The following is a 22,781-nucleotide window of genomic DNA, read 5'->3' on the forward strand; positions in this document are numbered from 1 at the left end:
AAGATGGAGGTGATTTCCTGGGGTGGCCTGGCTGGGAGTCCGCAAGCCTCAGCTCCCACCAAGCCCTCGACTGGGCCCCACGGGACTGCAGCCTTCCTAACCTGGCCACACCTGGGTATCACTTGCTGTTTTTACTCAGCATTTTTCTTTAAATTGACTGCCTTTTTTACTTAAAAAATGTACTTCATAACAACTTCATAGTCCTACTTTCAGTGGAAAGCCAGGGTCACCCGCCGTAGACAGAAGTAATCCAAAAACAAAACAGTGTAGAGGAACCACTTCTGCCACTAGCCAGGGGCGGGACACTGCCGAGGGGCCAGGCAAGGCCACTGGCTGTTGCTTAAACAGCGGGGATTAGCGCCTGCTGGAGGGTGTGAGAGCCACATTGGCACCAAACTGGGATTTTCTCCTTGAAGGAGAAGGATTGAGAGAGAAACAAGAAGGATTACCTTCCTCCGGGGAAGGGTTAGTGCCACTCACAGCTGTGGCCTTAGGACACCTCCTAGGGTTTGGTGGTGTTGCAGCCCCCTGCTCTGTCCCCACTGCCTCTGCCTCCTGGGGACACAAGTGGGGTACATGGGGAACTGGGGCCAGAGGCCCTCTCTGCTGGGACAAGCTGGGACAACCAGGGCGGAGGCACTGGTACTGGTGTTGAAGGGATGGGGGCTGTTGGGCTGTGGTGTAAACACTGCACCCCTTGTCCTCAGGCCGGAGCCCATCTCTTATCTCAGCAAAGTGGGTCACCCTCTCCCTGGCTCAGTTCCATTTGTCTGCTCAGCAGAGCACCCTCCACTGCTTCTCCAGTTGCTCCTAAATCACCCAGCACGTGCGCCCAGGCCTGAGGCCTTCCACCCTCAGATCTGTATGGGCAACTGATCAGTCACTCAACCTGCTCTGATCAATACTTTGCTCTCCCAGAATCGAGCCCCACTGTGTGTGGCCCTGCTTGGGGACAGGGGGACATGGTGGGGAACAAGCTGAGTCTGTGTGTCAAGGAGCTTGTATTCTCGCTGGGTAGATGGTGAGCACATAAGGCATCCAGGCCATTTCAAATAAAGCTCAGCACCATGGAGAAGAGGACACAGAGAAAAATGTAGAATGGCAGCAGTGAGGAATCGCTGAGGACATCAAGGGGTGGGGTGATTCCCAGAGCTGACCCCGCAGATGCAGCAGACGGGCTTAGCCTGGGGAGAAGCTGCCTGGAAACCACGTCCACCTATCTGAGGTGGGGGTTCCATCCTAAGAGCTGCCCCCAGAAAGCTCAGGGGCTCCAGATGAGGCTCCCCACCTAGTAGCAGGTGGCCCCAGGGGATCCAGGACAGGATGGGGGTTGGTATGGCCTCCTGGAGCAGCACTTCTGCATCATAACCTCCAGTGTGCAATGGTACCTGGACATGCGATGTCACCTGGACATGCGATGGTAGGGTGACAACAAAACCGCAGACAGCATGTCCTGTGGCAAGTGAGCCAGGGTTGGTGTCCACGCCCACATTCATCTGGGAGAGCAGGGACCTGACTTCCCTGCCTTCCCAGCACGACACTGTCTGTGGCATCCCCACTGAATGGCTCCTTGTCCAGCTCCCCACTGGGCCTTGGGGTAGTGAAGGGCAGGGCTGCAGCTCTCAAGGCTGCATTGCATCATGGGCCACGAAGGGCAGGTGCTCAGGACCAGGTGGGGATGAAGGCGAAAATGAGCAAGGATACGTTCACACCCAGTGCACCAGGGCTTCCCCATGCTGCTTCATCCTGGCCAGTGTGGCTGTCTGCAGGAAGGCCTGATGGTTTAAAGCTTTTGATACAACACCTACAGATGCTCCTTGACTTAGGATGGGGTTATGTCCTGATAAACCCATCCTAAGTTGAAAATGCGTTGACTTCCCCCAACCTGCTGAACCTCACAGCTTAGCCTAGCATACCTTAAATGTGCTCAGAACACTTATATTAGCCTGCAGGTGGACAAAAGAATCTAACCCGTATCTTGTGGAATTTACTGAATACTGTACTGACAGGGAAAATCAGAATGAATGTTTGTATGAGTACTCGAAGTAAGGCTTCTACTCAATGTTTATTGCTTTTGCACCATAACTTGAAAAACTGCAAGTCAAACCATCCTAAGTTGGGGACCGCTTGTATTTTTGGACTAAAAAGCCACATCTTCCGGAGAAGATAAAAACCCCAACTTGCCTTAATGCCAGTGACACTGGACATGGGCAGGGACAAGCTACCCTCCCAGGAACTGCCCTCTGGGGAAAGATCGCCTGCATAGCTCACCCCTCCCTCCTTGTTAACTCTACAAGAAGCAAGGTTCCTACCTCTTCGGCTGCATCTCCCACCCACCACACCCACAGTGCCCTGTTCCACCCCACCTGGCTGAAAACAAAGCCCTGTGAAGCCCAGGGAGAACCTCCTTCCCTGATGAGGACCCCTGACTACTGCAGCATCAGGATCCCTGGAGCCCCAGTGGACTCAGTCTGGGCCCACGACCTGGCCCGCGTGACCTGGAATAGGTGTGGTGTGCCGCTGGTTCGGCAGTGGGACTGGACCTCCCCTGGGGAAGAAATGGAAGGGATGCCCCATAAACCGGTCCTTCCTCAGCCTCAGGGCTGCTGGCTCCTCCTGCAGGCACCTTCCCTGACCACATCTGGCTCACATCCCCTCCTCCCACCTTCACCTCCAATGGCTTGTGTGTAGTTCCCCAGGGTCCCCACCGCAGGTTGGTCTGGGCTTCTGCTCTGCCCTCCCTCCCCCAGGCACCAGCTCTGCTTCCCTCGAAGCAGGTGCTCTGTGAAAGATTCACAGAACAGATGGATGGGTAGATGGAGGAACACCAAAAAATATTTGTACAGAGCTCGGAAGCTTCCCCAGTACTCCCTTTTGAGAGCATTACCTAAAATGACCTTTCCCAGCAGCCTGCAAAGGGGTCACCCTGCAGTCCACAGGCCTCAGGACCTGAGGTTGCTGCTGACCCATGGCCTGCTCCTGGAGCCCGTGATATCCCTGGGATTCTGTGGGCCAGCTCTACTGGATTCCCCTGGGACCCCTCTGCCTGGGTCTACCCTCCGCTACTACCCCCAATACCCCAGGCCTCCCACAGCCCTCTTGCTTCTGCTTTCCACAAATATTTCTCAAATGTACATCACACCTGCCCCTCTCCGAGCTGCGGACTAGCCTCTAAGGACCCCTCCTTTGGTATGGTTTCCAGTTCCTTCTGTCTGTGTGGAGAATCCGCTTCCTGAAACTTCTCCTGCTCGCCCTCCTCCTTCACTCTCCCAGCTTCCCTGGAGCCCCCTGCCTGGCCTCCCAGTCTCCCACCTGCCCTTTCCCATCCCAGCCAGCTCACACCCCACCTTAATATGATCTTGACCACTTCACACCTTACTGAATTAAAATGGGAGTTTCTGGGGGCAAGGTTTGGGGGGAAGACACTGTGGGCTCTGCACACCCCAGGCTGAGAGCCCAGCTAGCCTCGGCTCTGTGAAACCAGCATCTCCTGGTCCTCAAGCCCATCCCCCATGTCCTCTTGTGCGAGAAAACCTCACACTTCCCTGCAGGTTGTCCCCGGACTCTTCCACTTGGGTGGGCTGGGGCTCCAAGGGCCTTGTGAATCCTAGTCCTGGGGAAAAAGGGGCTTCCAGGCTGGCCTGTCATGGGAGTTCTGCAGTGTTATCAAGCAGCCCCCTCCTCACACTTGGCCCCTGTGGCCTTGGCTCTGTTGTAGACTCCTGGTTTACAACCTTTCCAAGTATTATGGAATGACCCTCCCCATGCAAAACAAAAATAAACAAACACAACGAGGCTGGACGCGGTGGCTCACGCCTGTAATCCCAGCACTTTGGGAGGCTGAGGCAGGTGGATCACGAAGTCAGGAGTTCAAGACCAGCCTGGCTGACATGGTGAAACCCCATCTCTACTAAAGATACAAAAAAAAAAAAAAAAAAAAATTAGCCGGGTGTGGTGGTGTGCGCCTGTAATCCCAGCTACTTGGGAGGCTGAGACAGGAGCTTGAACCTGGGAGGCAGAGGTTGCAGTGAGCCGAGATCACGCCATTGCACTCCAGCCTGGTCAACAGGGCGAGACTCAAACAAAAAAACAAACAAAAAAACAACAAAAAAACACAACGAAAAAGACCAACCTGCAGATTCTGACATTATTACACATATATTTCTGGGGTGTTTTTTTTTTTTTTGAGGGGGAGTCTTGCTCTGTCACCCAGGCTGGAGTGCAGCGGCACGATCTCGGCTCACTGCAAGCTCCACCTCCTGGGTTCATGCCATTCTCCTGCCTCAGCCTCCCAAGTAGCTGGGACTACAGGTGGCCGCCACCACGCCCGGCTAATTTTTGGTATTTTTAGTAGAGACAAGGTTTCACCGTGTTAGCCAGGATGGTCTCGATCTCCTGACCTTGTGATCCGCCCGCCTTGGCCACCCAGAGTGCTGGGATTACAGGCGTGAGCCACCGCCCCCGGCCTTTTTTTTTTTTTTTTTTTTTGAGATGGAATCTCACTCTGTTGCCCAGGCTGGAATGCAGTGGCATGATCTCGGCTCACTGCAACTTCTGTCTGCTGGGTTCAAGTGATTCTCCTGCCTCAGCCTCCCAAGTAGCTGGGATTACAGGTGTCCGCCACCATGGCTGGCTAATTTTTGTATTTTTAGTAGAGACAGGGTTTTGCCATGTTGGCCACATTGGTCTCAAACTCTTGACCTCAAATGATCCACCTGCCTCTCCTTCCCAAAGTGCTGGGATTACAGGCATGAACCACCGCGACTGGCCTATAACAGATATATTTCTAATAACTGTTGATGGCCAAAAGTTGCAATCGAACCTGAGACTGCTGGCTGGCTGATCTACTGAAAAGTGAATTAAAGCAGGAAGTCTTAAGAAATGACACACGTGTACTTTATTTTCACTTAACTCAGACAAACATACATTCATATGTCTGTCAATTTTCAGAGACACAAACTCTTCCTAAATCAAAGTTTCCGGTCCTGGGGTTATGCCACTTCTTGCTTAAACCACAGCACACCTTGCGTGACATCTCGTTTACTTTTTCCAACACAAGTGAGGTGGCAAAGGACCTGGAATCTGAACTTTAGGCTGTTATACTCCTTGTCCCCAAACTCATAGTTGGCTTGCCCACACCAAACCTACCCACGGCTTTTATTGAGGCTTTCCAAAGCATCCACTTTCATTTCCACAGAAGTCCTCTATACAGTCACAGCCCATCAGTTTACACAGTATTCCAGGCTGTGATTATAATGAGTACAACTGGCACCAATAGGTTTGGGACAATCACAATGGACTCAAAGGGATACATGCAGAAGGGCAAGGGGGTTCTAGAGAGTACCCGCTGCCCTGGAGGGCCCACCCTGTACTAACACAAGCCAGCATGCTTTACAGTGAGAAGGGAGAGCACCCATTAATCCAGTGAGTGTTGATGACAGAGGTAAAAAGGGTTTTTGCTCGCCAAGATTTCCTCAGGGCTTGTAAATGACTCTGCATTTCATTTATCACAATAGCTTTTGCAATGTTTGAAAAGTGATAGCATACGCACATGCAAGACATCACTGATGCATGGCTTGGGGACATGTGACTCCATGTTTGTGGGCTCTTTGCAGCCACTCCACAGTAACCAGGGCCCAGGCCACTGGGTTGGCTTCTCCACACTCTCCCCACAACCTGCCTGATGGGCCTGGCAATGGGCCAGATCTGCAATGGGTGTCACCTTGGAAACAGGTCCTCCTTTCTTTGCCTCCTCAAAGCTCTCTGCCTATCCTAAAGCCATAGTCTAAGCAGATGGGAGGAAGGACTGGGGTTAGTGAAAACAGTGTCCCCATCCTACAGACAACCCCGGGCTCTGCCCTGGCTGGACCTCCCAGTGTCCTTCTGCTAAAGGAAGGGGAGATGAGATGACCAGGGAGGCCCTTCCCTGTAACCCTGTGCTGTCCTGGCTCTGGACACCCTCAGCCACCTGTCCCGTCTTTTGGCCCACAGCCACCATGGCTGACCAGACAAAGGGTGATAGTGTCGCCTGAGGAACACTGACTCAGGAGGAAATCAAGCCAGATATTTCTCTGGGCCAGGAGTAAATAAATAAATCAATATGCAATGGTTCCGCCTATGGAGGAGAGGGTGGCCGTGACAGCAGAGAAGAAGTGGGGCCTTCATTAAGAGCCAAATCAAAGAGGTTGCTGCCTTGGAGAGAGCCGTAGCCCCAGGCTCCTGGCTCCCCAGTTTCCCCAGGGAAGGAAACTGCTGACTCCATCAAACCCCTCACTTGAGTAGGGAATCTGATTTCACCTTCTGGGTCTTTGAGGCCCTGCAACCTCCTGCCCTCTGCCTCCATGTGTGGCATCCCACAATCCCATCCCCTACCTTGGGGACCTAGGGGCATGAGTGGTGTCCACTACATGCCCAGCACACCTTCCCTGGGTCCCTTTCCTTGAGAACTGAGGCTGGCACCACAGGTTGTGGCTGGACCCAGCCAGCCTCAGGGAAACCCTCAATTGCCCTGACTCTGTCCAGAATTCTACCACTCGCTCCCAGCAGTCAGCCCCAGCCTCTCATCTCTTTTGCAGCAGTATGACTTCTCTGGTCTTGCTGTCTCCAGCCCCCTGTGCCCTGTGCTCCACCAGCAGCCAGGGGGATCCTTGGAAAAATGAGGCAGAGTATGTCTCACTTGTGCTTGAAACCTTCTCATGCTTGCCCCCGACGCTTGCTTGACATGGGCAGACCCTGAGTCAAAGTCCAGCCAGGGCACCAGCGCTCTGCAATGCCTGGCCTCTCTGACTCCCACGCCTATGCTCCCCCTCCCCCACTCCTGCCATGCTGCCTCTAGCTGCCTCTCCAGCACCATCCCTCACTCTTAACTCAGGGCCTGTGCACTGGCGGTTCCTTCCTCCTGGAAAGCTCTTTGTCCAGAAAGCCAAGTGGACTTGGCTTCCACGACCCCTCCCCATCCAATGGCTCAGATGTCCCTTCCTTAGGAGGCCTCCCGGCCCATCCTATTTACGATGGAAAATGACCCCCATATTCGCACACAGCCACACCACATGTGCTGCCTTGCCCCAAGCATGGTCCCTTTCTAGCACACTGTATAATTTACTTAGTGTTTATTGCCCACCTCTTTCCTACTGTGCCATAGGGCAGGGGCTGTTGGTCTGTTTGTTCACTGATGTATCCCATGTGCCCACAAGGACCTAGCACCAAGCAGGTGCCAATAAATCAATACCAGGCCCTTGTAGTGACTGAGTGAGGGATCGGTCAACGTGGCTCACGGAGGGGATAGTTGGGGACTTCTGGGAGGTCTTCTGGAAAGGCCCATAGCCTTCCCTGGGTGGACACGGGTAGATGCACAGCCCCCTCCCACCTGGACTTGGCCGATCCTGATGCTGCCCCATTACTGAGCCCTCAGGCCCGGGAGCCAGGATGTCCCCTTGTCTTGTAAGCCCTTTGGGCCTGGGCTTCTGTTGCTACCCCTGCAAATGTGCTCCCACCCCACATACACTGCATGGCCCCTCAGCCCCCTTAGAAGCCCTGGCCCTCACCCTTGGCCTTCTTCCTGTGCCAGTGATGGGGATAATCCCCCAAACCCTGGCCCACGCAGAGCCTGGGGCTGCAGCCCATTCCCTGTGGTCCCTGGGGACTGCAGTGGCCACACCCTCACACCTCCTCTATCCATTCCACACCATCCTGGGAGGAGGGAGAGCCTCAGAACAGCCAGCGTGGCAAGACAAACACACTGGAGACTGAGGCCAAGCACTCCAGGAGCCGCGACAGAGATGGGGGTGTCAGTGTGGCCAGGAGACTCCTTGGAGGAGGTGGGCAGTGTTAGGGGAACAAGGGCAGCCCCACCAGTGCCTCTGTGTCCCAGACACGGGGTGGGGCCAGGCTGGGCATGGCTGTGCTTGCGTGCGTGGTGTTATCATAGAGGAAATCAATGCCTGGCACTGGCCCAGTGTTTAAGGGAAATGAATAGATTTTGGCCGAGGACAAAGAGAGTTTGATTAATCAGAAATTGGATAATGGAGGCAACACTCTAATTATTTTTCTTCCCAGCATTTTATCGAGAAATATGTTTGCACAGCATATCAGAGGTAACGGAGCGGGTGAGGGGGTGACCATGCTGGAGGACAGCCCAGCTCGGAGACAGGCCACCCGCACCCGCCCTCACCAGCAGGGGTCCTGGTAGCCACTCCACAGGGCCACAGGAAGCAAGAGGGCTGGGCGGGGCTGGCCTGAGGCCACACGCAGCTGGGGCAGCTAAGGCCAGAGAGTACATGCCATGCAGAGCTGGGCAAGAGGAGGCATGAGGGCCAAGCCCTCATGGTGGAGTTGCTCCTCCCCTGGCCTGGCCACGGTGAGGGGTAGGGCCACTAGTGTGGGGGTGCAAGAGAGGTAGGGGTGGGGTACCACCAGTTCATAGGGGGTCAGGGCCTGCTGGGGTCAGGGTGAAGGCTGTAGGTGCCAAGTTCTCCCGCCCATAGTCAGAAGGGTCTTCAGAAGGCCCCTCTTGGCAGCTTGGAAGGTTTTCCCAGCTTCGCCTCTGGGGAAGCCTGATTAGCTGCTCCACAGCCAAGGTCAGACAGGACCACTGGGCCCCACAAACACAGAGCCTGGTACTCACATTCCTCAGCCCTCCTTGCTCACCTTGCCCCCTCCTCCCTTGCTGACCCCACTCCTGCAACACCTGGAGCTGAAACCACACGGTTTAGCACCTTGTTTCTGTGGCCATCCAGCCTCCCAATTCCAGGAAGGCTTTTAGGGGCTCCTTGCTGGAACAGAGATCAACATCAGGTGTACATCCAAGAGGAGGCTCCCGGCCTTGTAGAGTGGTTGAGTCTCTACCACTCGTTCACTTATTCATTCTTCAGTGTACAGAAAGAGGCTGCCATGAACCAAGCATGGGGTTGGACCCTGAGGTCACTGCAGGGAGTGAGGCATCAAATGAGAGAATAGACAGTCAGCAAGCAATGACCTGAGCTGCTCATGGGACTCAGGAAGAGGGAGGCCAGTCCTTCCCAATAAGGGGTTAGCATCGGTGTCACTAAGGAAGGGGCATGTAAGGAGAGATGGGGGGGGTTAAAGCTGCTAGGAAGGAGGGGGGTGCAGTGGTGAGGTTCACCAGTCACTGGCAAGCTCATCTAAATCCTGCCTCCCGTGCCCGCTGCAGACATCACTAATCAACCATGACTCTTTCCCTCTGGGCTGCAGCACAGCCTTAGAATCCTCTTCAGCACAGCATGCTTTGGACGGCCACTACAGAGTTGAGATAAGGAAGGAAACTATCTGTACCCTTGACCCAGCCCAGAGCTTCCAACTCAAGGCCCAGAGAGTGGAAAGCATTCACAGGGTCACCATCACAGGCAAAGCTGGACTTCTACCCAGGCCTGGTGCCTTCCCCTGCCCTGAGCTCCTCTGCTGGCCTGAGAGGCCACTCCTTGATCTTGGGGCACAGGGGCCACCTGGAAAGGCCACTCTACCATCATCATGTTCCTTTACTACCTTCAGGGTCTTGGTTCATCCCCTTAGGACAGTTTTCCACTGACATGCCTCTGAAGGTCATCACTCTGTGAATCTCCACGTCTGACAAAGGCCCCACTGAGTCACAATGCATCACTGAGTGGCCCGGCGTCAGCCTGAGGCATCTGTCCACCTGTCTCTGGCTTGAGAGTAACCCACGGTTGGGCCTGACGGGGCCCAGCTGGTAGCATCCACCTGAGGGTGGTTTGTGTTTGGTGGCCAAACCTGAGGCCCAGAGACACATCTCTGGGGACCCAAAGGTACAACCTCTTAGGAGCAGAGGGTTGAGCTGCAGCAGGGGTTCTGCAGCGCACAAGCACACAGCCCAGCCCTAGGGTGAAAGGGGCTGGACAGGGCCACTGAGGCATGACTGTCTGCTAATGTTCAGTCCCTCCACAGCGACTCCCTGGGTGGCGATTCTCAATGGTGACTCTGCAACGTCCCTGCCCTCATGGAGCTTACGGAAACACATATGATGAATGAATCAAATAGGGAGCAGGCCACGCTGTGGCGAGTGCTAAGGGGAAAAAAAATAGCAGCAGGAAAGGGCATAGGAAACATGGTCAGGAACATGGCGCTGTTCTACATAGAGGCCCCACCAGCCCTGTCTGGAGCAGGGCCACAGCCTAAGAGCCAGCCCTCACTGCCATGCCAGCCTCCAGCACAGCCTCCTCCTCAGCCACCCTTCCTATGACCAACAAGGGTGAGAGGGGCCATGCTGCCCAGATGCGGGGCTGCCCAGACCTACTAAGGCACTGGGCACATGAGGTCCACTCTCCACACCTCAGAGGACCTTGGCCTCCATGACTCACAGGGGCAGACCTCACAAAGGGGCTCAGGGACCTCTGTCCTGGCAGCTCTCCATCCCAGGGGCCCAGGGTCTCCTGAAAGGTTTGCTCTAACCACGGCCCCCCATGGCCACGAGAGGCCTGGTTGAGCCCTCGGGGACGGGGTGTGTTTCTGGTTGGAGGCTGCTAGAAGGAACACCCCCGGGCTTGACACCATGTGTAAGGCCCCTCCCTGCACTGTGGCTTTTAACAGTCTCGCTTCTTAGCACTTTTTGATGGATTCTCCAGGGACGTCTCTAAAAGAGAGTTATACCTTAATTTAGAAGCAAATAACTCAAAACTCTGTGATGTGGCAGGTTCCTTTGGAAAAGAGATGAATGCAAAGAAGCCATTGCTGTGTGAAGCTGTGGCCATGCAGGTCCAGGGCCTGCTGATGGGACCATCTAAACCTCAACCTCGAGATGTGCCTCCTGCTGCCTCTTGCCCAAGGGTCCACAGACCAAGGGGCGGGAGGCAGCACATTTAGTGAAGAATTGCAGCGGGCAGCACATTTAGTGAAGAATTGCAGCGGGCAATTCATTTAGTGAAGAATTGCAGCGGGCAGCACATTTAGTGAAGAATTGCAGCGGGCAATTCATTTAGTGAAGAATTGCAGCGGGCAATTCATTTAGTGAAGAATTGCAGCGGGCAGCACATTTAGTGAAGAATTGCAGCGGGCAATTCATTTAGTGAAGAATTGCAGCGGGCAGCACATTTAGTGAAGAATTGCAGTGGGCAATTCATTTAGTGAAGAATTGCAGCGGGCAGCACATTTAGTGAAGAATTGCAGCGGGCAATTCATTTAGTGAAGAATTGCAGCGGGCAGCACATTTAGTGAAGAATTGCAGCGGGCAATTCATTTAGTGAAGAATTGCAGCGGGCAGCACATTTAGTGAAGAATTGCAGCGGGCAGCACATTTAGTGAAGAATTGCAGCGGGCAATTCATTTAGTGAAGAATTGCAGCGGGCAATTCATTTAGTGAAGAATTGCAGCGGGCAGCACATTTAGTGAAGAATTGCAGCGGGCAGCACATTTAGTGAAGAATTGCAGCGGGCAGCACATTTAGTGAAGAATTGCAGCGGGCAGCACATTTAGTGAAGAATTGCAGCGGGCAGCACATTTAGTGAAGAATTGCAGCGGGCAATTCATTTAGTGAAGAATTGCAGCGGGCAATTCATTTAGTGAAGAATTGCAGCGGGCAGCACATTTAGTGAAGAATTGCAGCGGGCAGCACATTTAGTGAAGAATTGCAGCGGGCAGCACATTTAGTGAAGAATTGCAGCGGGCAGCACATTTAGTGAAGAATTGCAGCGGGCAGCACATTTAGTGAAGAATTGCAGCGGGCAATTCATTTAGTGAAGAATTGCAGCGGGCAGCACATTTAGTGAAGAATTGCAGCGGGCAGCACATTTAGTGAAGAATTGCAGCGGGCAGCACATTTAGTGAAGAATTGCAGCGGGCAGCACATTTAGTGAAGAATTGCAGCGGGCAGCACATTTAGTGAAGAATTGCAGCGGGCAATTCATTTAGTGAAGAATTGCAGCGGGCAGCACATTTAGTGAAGAATTGCAGCGGGCAATTCATTTAGTGAAGAATTGCAGTGGGCAGCACATTTAGTGAAGAATTGCAGCGGGCAGCACATTTAGTGAAGAATTGCAGCGGGCAGCACATTTAGTGAAGAATTGCAGCAATTGCCGGCTGCGGTTTTCACTTTGGGTTCCCCGGGCCACGGAGCCAAGGCGAAGCTCACAGGCTGGGTGTGACTCACTCCAGCGGCCCTGAAAGTCCAACGCAACCCACCCGCCCACTCAGGGAAGGGAGGAGAAATGCTGTGGGGAGTGGGCAGTGGGCAGGTTTCGGGCCCACCCTCCAGGCCTTCCTTCTCCACAGGGGCCACTACAGCCCCAGTATTATCCTTGAGCTCCCCGTGACCAGCCAGCTTCCTGGGCACTCACTTGGGCATCCATACAGTTTTAATGCTCTGCTGTTACTGTTTTGGAATGCATAATTTTAGTTTTACTTTTGTAGAGACAGGGTCTTACATGTTGCTCAGGCTGGTCTCAAACTCCTGACTTCAAGTGATCCTCCTACCTCAGCCTCCCATAGTATAGGATTACAGGTGTGGGCCATCATGTCAGGCCCTTAATAATTTTCAAATAGGGGGCCCCCAAAATCATGTGGCCAGCTGTGCCCACATTGCTCAGTCCCTGGGCATGCCCTGCCTGCTTGACACAGGGGACCTGCTCTCTGGGATCCACCCTTCTCCAGCCTCCCGAGGCGCCACTATGACTGTGCTTCCACCTCACTTCAATCCTCAATCTCTCTTTCTTGATGCTTCTCAACTCATCCTCCCCACAGTGGAGGCCCAGGGGCCCAGCTTAGCCTCTTCTGATCCTACATACCCTTGATCCCTAAGTGACCTCACGTGGTCCCCGGCCTCCCACACACCTCAGTGCCAAGGGCTCCAGGTTGCCACCTCCAGCCTTGCTCTCCCTCTGGCCACATGTGCCCATCAATGGCTCTCCAGGTCTCACACCCACCTCCCAATTCCCCACCTCTCCAGAATGGGTTTTTCTGTATCTTGCTTCTCAGCCAATACCAGCTCTATCTTTCTACTGGCTCAGACCAAAACTGCAGCTGTCCTTTAAAAGCTGCAGCTTTAAAAAACAAATCTCCCACCTGCACTTCTCAGGGCCTCCAGAGCCCCCACCCCTGGGTCAGCAGCCTCTCTGCCTGGAATGTTGCAGTGGCCCCTCATGGCCCCCAGCCTTACCCCACCCTAGCCCATTTTCCCACCTCAGCAGAGAGATCTTTTCAAAGTGTAGATTAGCTCCTCCTGGGAGGGCAGCGCCAGTCTCTTCTCTGTTCCAACCCTGCCAAGGTCTTCCTGTCTCATTGGGGCCCACTGAGTCCTGCAGGACCTGGCCCTGACACCCCACCCACACTCCTGCACCAGGTTCCAGCCACTCCGGTAGGGCCTCCAGAGGCCAGGGAGTGTCTGCTCAGCGCATTTACACCTGCTGTCTCTCCCCTGCGCAGCCACACCACTCACCCAGCACTTCTCCCTGGCACTGTGTCAGCCCCCCTACCCCCATCTCGTGTCCCCCACCTTCTGCTTTAGTGTTCTCCACAGTGCAGCACTTAGTTACACGTGTTACTGTCAACCCCTGCCCGTCTGGTGTGAGCACTGTGAGTGGATGCTATGTCCCTGCTGTACCCCTGCACCTGGCACAGTGCCTGGCATGCAGCATGCGCTGGTAAATGTTAGCTGAACAAATGAATGGATGAATCGCGTGAGATTCTGCTCCTCCGGCTCAGTCCAGAGGGCTGATGTCTCCTCCTATGTGCTCCAGGATCTGTCAAGCGGTCCCTGTTGGTTCACTCCTGTGAAGCGCCTCCCCTGGCGGTGTTCGCACGAAAAGGCCAAAATGTGTGGCAGGGGCTGGTGTGGGGACAGGGCGGGGCACTCTTGGCTTTGGGTATGGATGAGGATAATGAGGTTCAGAGAAAAAGGGGCTGGACCTAGGATGGCGGGGCCAGGGCCTGACCCCAGGTCTTCTGCCACCTAGACTGGAATTCTCACCTCACCACCCTGGGGCCACAACAGTCTGGGTGTTCCCATGTCCCTCTTCATTCTTCCCAGGCCGCCGCATAGCCTCTGCTCTGGGATTCTGCCTGGGGCTGACCCTTGGCATCTGCATTGACACCTCTGTCTATTTCGCTTTGTGCTCCTTCCAGCCAAGCACAGTGCTCACAGGCGCCCAGAGGCTTGGCTACCTCAGGTTTCCTTGCTGGAGGGTTGGGGAGAGCAGCGTGCTGACCTGCCTCCTCCAGTGCGCTCGTGTACCTTCCACGGTCAGCAGCAGTGAGAGTGCCTTTGCCGCCACACACCGTCTTAAGTCTTCTGAGGCTAGCGTGGGACAGAAACCACAGGGCTGCCTTCCCTGCCTCCAGGGGAGGAAGCCGCACACGTGTGTTCACACACAAGATGACTAAATTCAGCATTCCTCAATTGCTATATTCAGCATTCCTGTCCCACTGGCCTCTCTGCGGGGGCCCTGGGCAGCCTTGTCAAGTCCATCCAGTTACCTGCAAATACCTGGAATTGTTCTAGAAGCTCCTGAGGGCCAGATTGAGACCCCACCCACACTCCTGCACCAGGTTCTGGCCACTCTGGTGGGGCCTCCAGGTCTCTGAGGTTCCTCCTGAGACTCTAGAAAACAAAAGGACTGAGAGGCTGGGGACAGAGGGAAGAATCCATTCCCTGTGTCCCAAACCCACAGTCACATGCCAGGTCCCTGCAACAGTCCAGGCGACAGGCACAGAGCGCAGCAGCTCACCCTGCTCAGCACAGACTGCACACCCCACGAGGGCAGGCCCTGTTCTTGCTGCATCAACCTGGGCCTTAGCCAAAGCCAAGTGTGTGTTGGGTGGGGAGGGTAGGCACACTACAAAGATGAGTAACAAACAGCCCCTTCAGAGGGAGAGCAAAAACATCCCCAGAAATGAGGGAGCTGACTTAGGGCAGTAAGTGACACCAACTTCCAAGGGGGAGAAATTATGTCTTATTCACCTCCTGTCTCAGAAAATCAACGTCAGTTAGAGGAACACACAGGAAGACTTTTAAACCAGATGCCAGCATCTCCTCATTCCTAGAGAATGAGGCTTGCTCAAGGCGCATATTTTATCCAAGCACCGCCAGGCCATCCACACCCCCACTGCACCCCCTAGATGGATGCTCCCAGGCTGCCACGATTACTGCTCTCAAACATCCACATCCCAGAGGCACAGAGTCACCAGCTAAGCATCATCCCCGAAACAGGCAACTCAATCCTAACAAGGGGGTTGCCTGGGTGGTTACCCAGTGCCCTGGCTGTGCCCGAGGGAGAAGTGCCTGGAAGCACAGCCTCAGACTGCAAGGAGCCTTCCCCAGTCTTTAAAGCTAGCTCTTCTCCAGGCCCACCCCAGCTCATGGGGTCATGGACTGCTTCGCTTTTACAGATGAGGAAGCTGTGGTCTCCACCACAGCCACAGTTAACCAGCAGTGGGGTCATTCCACTTCCCAGCTCCCTCAGCCCCGTGCAGCCCCCACAGGCCTTTCCCGCCATACCTCCTCCTACTCCCCAGGCATGCTGAGTGCTCCTATCACACCTAACTGCCCAAGTGCCTCGGTCTATTCTCTCCTCTCTGCCCACAATGCCCAGCTTAGCTGTGCCCATGTCCTTCAAGCTCCAGTTCAAATGTCATGTTGCCCACGGGCTCACCTGACCCCCCAGCCCAGGACACCACTCTGAGGTCCCTCCCGAGGCCCCTGCACCTGCACTCAAGCTGGGTTGGTCGAGTAGAGACGTTTTCCCCTATGCGGTGGTGAATCAGTCCTGGGAGGGCAAGCCCAGTCCACTCCCACCCGGTGCACCCCAGCGCCAGGCCCTGGGGGAGTGAGCACTCAGTAAATATTTGCTTAATTGAATTTGGCCAAGGAGCCTTCTCCAGACAGCTCAATCCCCAGGGCAGGGAAATCACCTGGGCAGAAAGGAGCCGGTCAGGGGCTCAGCTGTCTCCCCAAACAAGACAGACCTCTCTACCAGGCGGGTCCCTCCACCCCAACACGGACTACGCGGAACGCTGGTCTCGCTTGGCATCATCCTCTTGTCTCAGTTAACAGGAGCCCCCATTCTCGGCCTAGGCCGAATCCTGCCATCATCACCCAGAAAGGCTCAGCACCGCCCTAAAGGCAGAGCCCCCTCGGATCGCCTGCAGGATACGGAGCGCCAGCCCTGAGGCCCTCACTCCCCTCCCCCAAACACCCCCACCGCCTTTTAAGGGAAAAAATATTGAGCCGGGAACGTATTACAATCGCAGCAGGTCGATACTCATCTCTTGCTCTAAATGCCTGTGAGGAACCTGCTCGCTGCAAGAGCAGTGACCGAGAACTGCTAGCTGTCCGTCTGCGGGCCCAGGTCCTCGGGCCCAGGCCTCTGGGGCCCTCTCCTCGGTTTCGGGCAAGGCCCTGCATCGGCTCCGGCCGCCCCTCCCTGATCCCCTCCTTGGGAGACCCGCCTCAGCGCCGCTCCCGCAGCTCGCCTGGCCCGCCCGGGCTCCGCATCAGCCGCTGCTCGGGGGCGCCCGGCGGCCCCGCGCGGCATCCCCGGCGCCCTCTGTCCACCCTCCCGGGTCCGCAGCCGCCCCCTCCCGCGGGGTCATCGGCTCGGCTGCGCATCCCTCCCCCAGCACCTGCTCGACCAGAGGCCGCCCCCTGCCCACCTCGCAGACGTCCCCGCCCTTGGTGTCCCCCACCCCTGACGGGCATCCCCGACGCTGCGTCCTGGCGGATCCGGGGCACAAAGGCCTGGGAAGAGTTCCAAGTGGGGGCAAGGTGGATGACCCGGCCGTGCCCCCGACCCCCGAGGCTCAGCGGCGCGCGCCCGGCCGCGGGTCGGCTCACTCACCTCCGGGCCGCGGCACAGAGCATCTGCCGAGCTGCTCCGGGCAGGGCGGGGCGGGGCGGGGCGGCGAGCGCGGGGCCGCGGCGCCCTCGTTCCGTACGACGCGGGCGGCGGCGCCCACGCGGGGACGTGACCGGACCGCGGGCGGCGCACACGCTCCGGCCGGCCTGGTTCCCTCCGCCCGCCCTCCCGCGCCGCCCGCCGCCCGCCGCCAGCCCGCGGGTCCGCCCGCCCCGCGCCGCGCCGCCGCCGGCAGGGGGCGGAGCCGCGAGCGCAGCCCGTTGCCAGGCCAACCGCGGGCGGGGGGTGCCGCGCGCCCGCCGGGCACCACGCGCCGGCCACCTCCGCCCCGCCACGAGCGCCGGCCCTCTGTCCATTGGGCACAGGCGGCTGACGGACGGGCCAGTAGCCCAATGGGGACGGACAGGGGCGGGGTCGCGGCTCCGCGGTCGCCGCAGTCCCGCACGCGCTCCCCGCGCCGGCGTCCCAGCGACTCCGCTGGGCTGAGGCCTGGTAGCCGAGCCCCAGGGGCCACCTCTGGCAGCCCGGGAAACCGAGACTGAGCCCAGCCATGGTCCTGGCCCTCTTTACCGCAGCCAGTCCCGGCTCGCCTTCTCTCCACTCGAGTTCAAACCCAGTTCGGCCTCTTGTGAGCTCTACGTCCTTGGGCAACCGACTGACCTCTCCCAGCCTTTCTGTTTGCAAAGTGGGGCTAGTGGCACCTGCTTTCCTGGATTGTCTCACCAATCCTTCAGAACGTGTGAAAGGCCTATGCAAACCCTAGCGATTTACACCGGTGAGGTTTGTGCAGCGATGGGAGGGGGCATTAGTCATCTCTGCTGCCGGCCCCCGCCCCCCCCCCCCCGCCCCCGCCCAGTGTCTAGGGGCTCTTTGGCGTCCCTGGCAATCCTGGCACACGGAAAGGTGGCCTTGGGAGGGAAGGAAGGGAGAAGGACCCAGGAGCTGGCCCCCAGCCCAGACAAGCGTGAGGGAGCCAGTTCAGTTAAGGCCATTGATTGGCGCTTTTGGGAAGCTCGTGGAAAGCATCAGACCCTCAGCAAAACGCAGCTGAACCCAGGCTGCAAAATTCTGTTTTCAATTTCAAAGCCTATCTGTGGACCTCAGGGCCAGGAGTCCCTTAGTTCCATGCTTAAAAGACTCTCAAGCCAGAGGGCCAAGACATGAATGCTCCTGTCTGTCTTCTCCATCTTTGTAAACCTGAAGCTTTGTGTATCCTAGAGCATCCCTGGCAAAGTGCAAATGCCTTCCCAGCTAACGCCTTCCTTATCACCTTACACCTTTGTGGTCAAACTATGTAGATCGTGCCATTCTTTGAGCAGCAGCCCTGGACCTGACCATGGCAGAGGTCCATGGAGCGGTCTCTCCATTGTAGCTCTGTGGTGGAGAGGCAGGGGCATGTGCCTGGCTTTGCCAGCTGGACACTGGCATCTCAGCATCATCCCATAACCTCCCTAGGAATGTTTCCTCTGCTGTGAGATGGAGACCATTGCCATACATACCTGCAGGGTCATGGGCCACCTGTGAGGGTGCTGCCTCAACTGTCAGGAACAGGACGTATATTTGTTATGGGCATCATGGAGGCGAACTTAGTGCTCACTGGAGGTGTCCAGTGAGGACCAAGGGAATTCAGCCAATGGCTGAGGGGCTACCCTTTGTGCTTGCCTTCCACACCACCAGGCTGTGTCAGGCCGGACCTCTTGCCAGGAGGACCACACAGAGACCAGCAGCTGTGCTACCTGGCTGAGCCTCTATTTCCTCTTCTGTCGAAAGGGAATGTAACAGACTGTGGTCAGACGGTGACTCTGAGGGTTAATGTATATAGGAAATGCATATTAGCATGTCTTGGGATAGCCAGAGGCTGTTTCCACTGCAGAGTCAGGGGGTCAGAGTTGAATTGTTTGCAGGGGTAAGCCCACATGCAACAGTGAGATGGCCCTTTCCAGTGGTCCAGAGCAGAGGCTAGCCTACGGAGGGGTCCACTGGGGCTGGCTGACACCTCCCTGACTTGACCTCAAAATAAGAGAGGGACATCTCACCTGGCATCAAACCAATATTGTATTCATGCAGCAGTCACAGATAGCCTCCTCCACCAAGGTATAGTTGTAGGCACAGTTCTAGGATTCAGACCGGCCTTTTTCTGGCAGACCCTCTGCCTGTAGGGCAAGGGCAGAAAGCAAACAACGATTGGGCCTTACAGTCATGTGAGGCTATCTGAGGAGACCCACGGGGGCTCTGGGGGCACGTGGAGTTGGGGAGCATTGGGCATTGGGCCATCTTCCCAAAGGAAGAGATGCTTGGAATGAGGCCATAGCAGGCGTGGAGGTGGCCAGTGACATAGGGTGGGAGGGAAGTGAGTTCCAAGGCGGGGAGGGTGCAGGACATGAAGGAGCACGAGGCCAGGAAGAACCCAGAGAAGACCAGTGTGGCTGGGGCCAGGGTCATTGCCCATGCACAGATGCTAGCTCGGGACAGTAGGATTGGGGACGTTGGCCTAAGAACCGCTAGAGAGTTTTAACGTTAGTCTTTTAAATTTGAGAAGGAGGAGGAGAAGTTTTTATTGCCTATTTACAGTAGGCATGGTCCCACAGACAATGTGAGTTGTCCTACTGGACATAATAAAATAACAAAAACATCAGTTAGTCAGTCCAGAGGAAGTGGGAGTGAGCACAGAAGTCAGTCTGTGAGGCTGAGTTCAGTGTAGGCTCCGCTGTGGCTGTGAGATGGCAGGGAGACCAAGAGCATGTTAGGAGACAGTGGCGGGGCAGTATCAGGACCCAGGGAGATGAGAGAAGGGGAGAGGGTGGGGACCACTGGAGAAAGAGATGGTGCTTACCAAAAAGATGGAGGAGCAGTTGGAGAGGTGGTCAGGAACCAGAGAATGGAGGGTACCAGAGGCACGGGAAGAGAGCATGTGGTGAAGGAAGAAGCTGTTAACCATGCTCCCGGCTACTGGGAAGCCAAGAAAGCTGAGGACAGAGAAGCACCCCTTGGAGCAAAGGCAAGCCCAGTGGGCCAGAAGTTCAGGGCACAGGGCCACGCAAGGCTAAAGCTGGACAGGTGGGTCACCTGCGGCAAGGTGGGCCCCAGATGCCATGTGTGGATGTGCAGTCCCCTAACAGGAAAGGGTGTGGCTGTGACCAGAACCTGGGCGCTGGTGCTCTGTCCTGAGCCCTCATTGGCTGGGAGACAACAGCTGGGACTTTGCAGTAGACAGAGGAAGGGGGCCATGGTGGTGACTGAGCCCACTCAGCACCTCCCCAACGCAGCAGGCACAGCTGGCTGAGGAGTGGCCCCTCAACATGGTGTCAGCACCCGCCCTGCCCCACCACAAAGAAAATGACCCAGCCTCCGCCACTGGGGCTCCACACCATGGACAACCGTGACCCCTCAGTCCCATTGGATCTCTTTGGCTCATCAACCACTGAACCCATCCTAGCCCCTACATATCAGCCAGGCCAGATCGGGGACTCCCCACAAACACACACGTTTGTTCCCCTGCTGTTCTGGACTCTCCTCCGCCTCCATGAGAACCAGCTTCCCCGGGGCCTCCCTTTGTGCACCTCCAGAGCCCCTAGGACCCTGGAATTCCTGGTCTACACACATGTCAACCTGTTCTGTAGTGACCTGTCCCCAGCTGACTCTTCCACTAGTTTTCCCACTTCCTGGGGGTGGGGTGGGCATATGTTGCTTGTCTCTAAACTATGGATGGCCCAGAGCCTGGCCTGCTCTGGTGCCACCCCATCTGGCTGGTTCTCTGTGCCCCACCTGTCCTACCTCTTCTGCAACCACCCCCCACCCACAGCACACTCTCAGGCTGCCGCCCAGTTGGGTGGATTTCCCCGATTGTTTCCCTGGGGTCTGTGTGCCCCACCCCCACTTGAGCAAGCCATCGCAGATCTGGGTTAGTTATAAATAGCCAGGCCCGAGACTCTTCTTTTAGCTGAAAAGAAGCAAAGTGAACGAGCAGAAAGGCACACCCGGCACGCGTTTTATTTTTAATCTTCTCCCTCTGTCTCAAAATGAACCCCGGTCCCCGTGCTAAGCATTTCTAGGAGCAGAAGTACAAGACAAATGCCTGAGAAACAAAACCCAAGGAGCTGAGGGCCCTGCCTGGCTTTGCCACCATCTGCTGTGTGACCTTGGGTATTCAAGTTGCCTCTCTGGGCCTCAGTTTCCTCACCAAGGAGAGGTGGGTAATGGAGGTGATCACCTTGAATGTTGACTTTTCTGACCTCAACTCTCTTTATTCCTCCCCTAACTTGTGCCCATCCTGACTCAGCAATGACACCTGTCCCAGGGATTGCCTGGGAAGCTCAGATAGGTGAGATGAGGCTACAGTCTAGCCCTGATTTGAAAATTAACAACTTCCTTACCCCCAGGTCTTTGCTCAAGTGTCCCCATCCCAGAACTTTGTCCTTCCATCTGCCAGCAAAATTAACAGAAGGTCATATTGTCACCTCCCTGCTGTGAGCTGGAAGAGGGCTGTCCAGGTCACCACTGAGTTGAATCTATAGCCAGGAGTGGGTAGGGAGACCGTGGGCAGAACCTGAGGGGAAGCAGAGCGGGAGCAGGAGGCCAGGTGTGTGGTCTGGGCAATACAGGGAGCTGCGCGGGAGAGAGGATCAGGCCTCAGGAGGGGTGGCGGGGCTGGGGGGGTTCTGCACTGACGGGCTCTGCAGGGCTTGGGCTGTGCAGCGTTTGTCTTGTATCTTACCCCTCAGCTTCCAGCAGGCCCTTGCTTGTAGCTGGGACTCAGTGTTGGTGGAATTCAGGAGACTCTTGCCACCCTAGGCCCAGATGTTCTGGGCACACAGGGATGGACCCTTATATGGATGAAGAAATCCACAGCACGTGGAACATGTTTTCATCCACAACCCCCTGCCAGATAGGCCCATTTCAGTGATAAGGAAACTAGGCTCAGAGAGGTTAAGTAATTCGTCCAAGGTCACACAGATTGGAAAGGATATGTTTTAAATGAGACCTAGGCTTTTTTTTTTTTTTTTGCAATCTGTGCTTATTAAATAAAAAAGGCCAACACAGTAGAAGCAACAGGGACCCACTTTTCCTGGGTGGTCAGAGCCTTGAGAACAAACAGGGCAGATCTAGCTGCTCCATCTGATACCCCAGTAAGAAGCTGGCCAGGGGCACTGGGAGCCACCTGACACCAGAGGACCTGGGGGATGGGGCACGGAGAGCTGCTGGACATTATGAGACATGGGGGGGGGGTGGTAAGAGCCACTCAGCACCCTGCTCCGCCTCTCTACCCCATCACCCTGGGCACCTGCTGTTTGATGTCCTCAGGGAGTAGGGGAAGAAGGCTGGGGTGATGTCTTCAAAGAGGAAATCCCTGGTACTAATTGGCACTTGGAGACCTTTAGGCTAATCAACCTGTTTATTTCTCTCTCTAGAGTAAATTAGAGGGTTTAGCTGGGGAGGGCAGAAGAAAGAGGTGTCTGCTGGTGGCCACCTCCCTGGGGGCTGTAGATGGCTTTGCAGTAGGCAGTGGGCTGCAGGGCAGTGGCAAGGGCAGCCGCGTGCCGTAGGGAAGGGCACTGTGCACATTCCCTGTGCTTCTCATCTCAGTGACTCAGGAGGGCTGTTCTGCCCACTGTCCTGGGCTCAGGATGCCACTCGTGCTGGGTTCTCTAGGCAACCACTTGCTGACATTCCTCAGGAGGGAAGGGAGCTGGGAGGAGCCAGGTGGGGCCTGTTTATGGGGGAGCCTTGCCTCATTGTGCTTCTCCCAGTACCTGCACCTCAGCTGTGCCATGTGGAGCCCCCTTCCCACAGAGACCCAGGTTCCTTGAAGACCAAAGCCTATGGCTTCCCGTCACCTTTAGTTGGGGCACAGCTCTTTTTGGTGTGTGTGACACTGGCCTACACTCTAGGTCTTCTGTCTCAGAGTCAAACCCAAGCTCTTCTCAAGGGCTGGTCAGACCAGTGTGGGGTCTCCAGCAGCTTTGAAAT

At 55.9% G+C, this 22,781-nt stretch overlaps 2 protein-coding genes across 4 annotated transcripts in view; one reads left to right on the plus strand and one right to left on the minus strand.

Annotated features, from left to right (window-relative positions):
• GNAZ (G protein subunit alpha z) overlaps window positions 1-16,995 on the minus strand; it is a 53,588-nt gene extending 36,593 nt beyond the window's left edge. For all 3 annotated transcript variants that reach the window (XM_054469047.2, XM_063662779.1, XM_063662780.1), the window contains exon 1: window positions 16,797-16,995. The gene's annotated coding sequence lies outside the window, so the exon portion shown is untranslated. The remainder of the gene's footprint in view (window positions 1-16,796) is intronic.
• RSPH14 (radial spoke head 14 homolog) overlaps window positions 1-22,781 on the plus strand; it is an 83,758-nt gene that overhangs the window by 55,818 nt on the left and 5,159 nt on the right. The window lies entirely within an intron of this gene.

This window comes from Pongo pygmaeus, chromosome 23 (genome assembly GCF_028885625.2).
Source record: "Pongo pygmaeus isolate AG05252 chromosome 23, NHGRI_mPonPyg2-v2.0_pri, whole genome shotgun sequence".
NCBI classification, from domain to species: domain Eukaryota; kingdom Metazoa; phylum Chordata; class Mammalia; order Primates; family Hominidae; genus Pongo; species Pongo pygmaeus.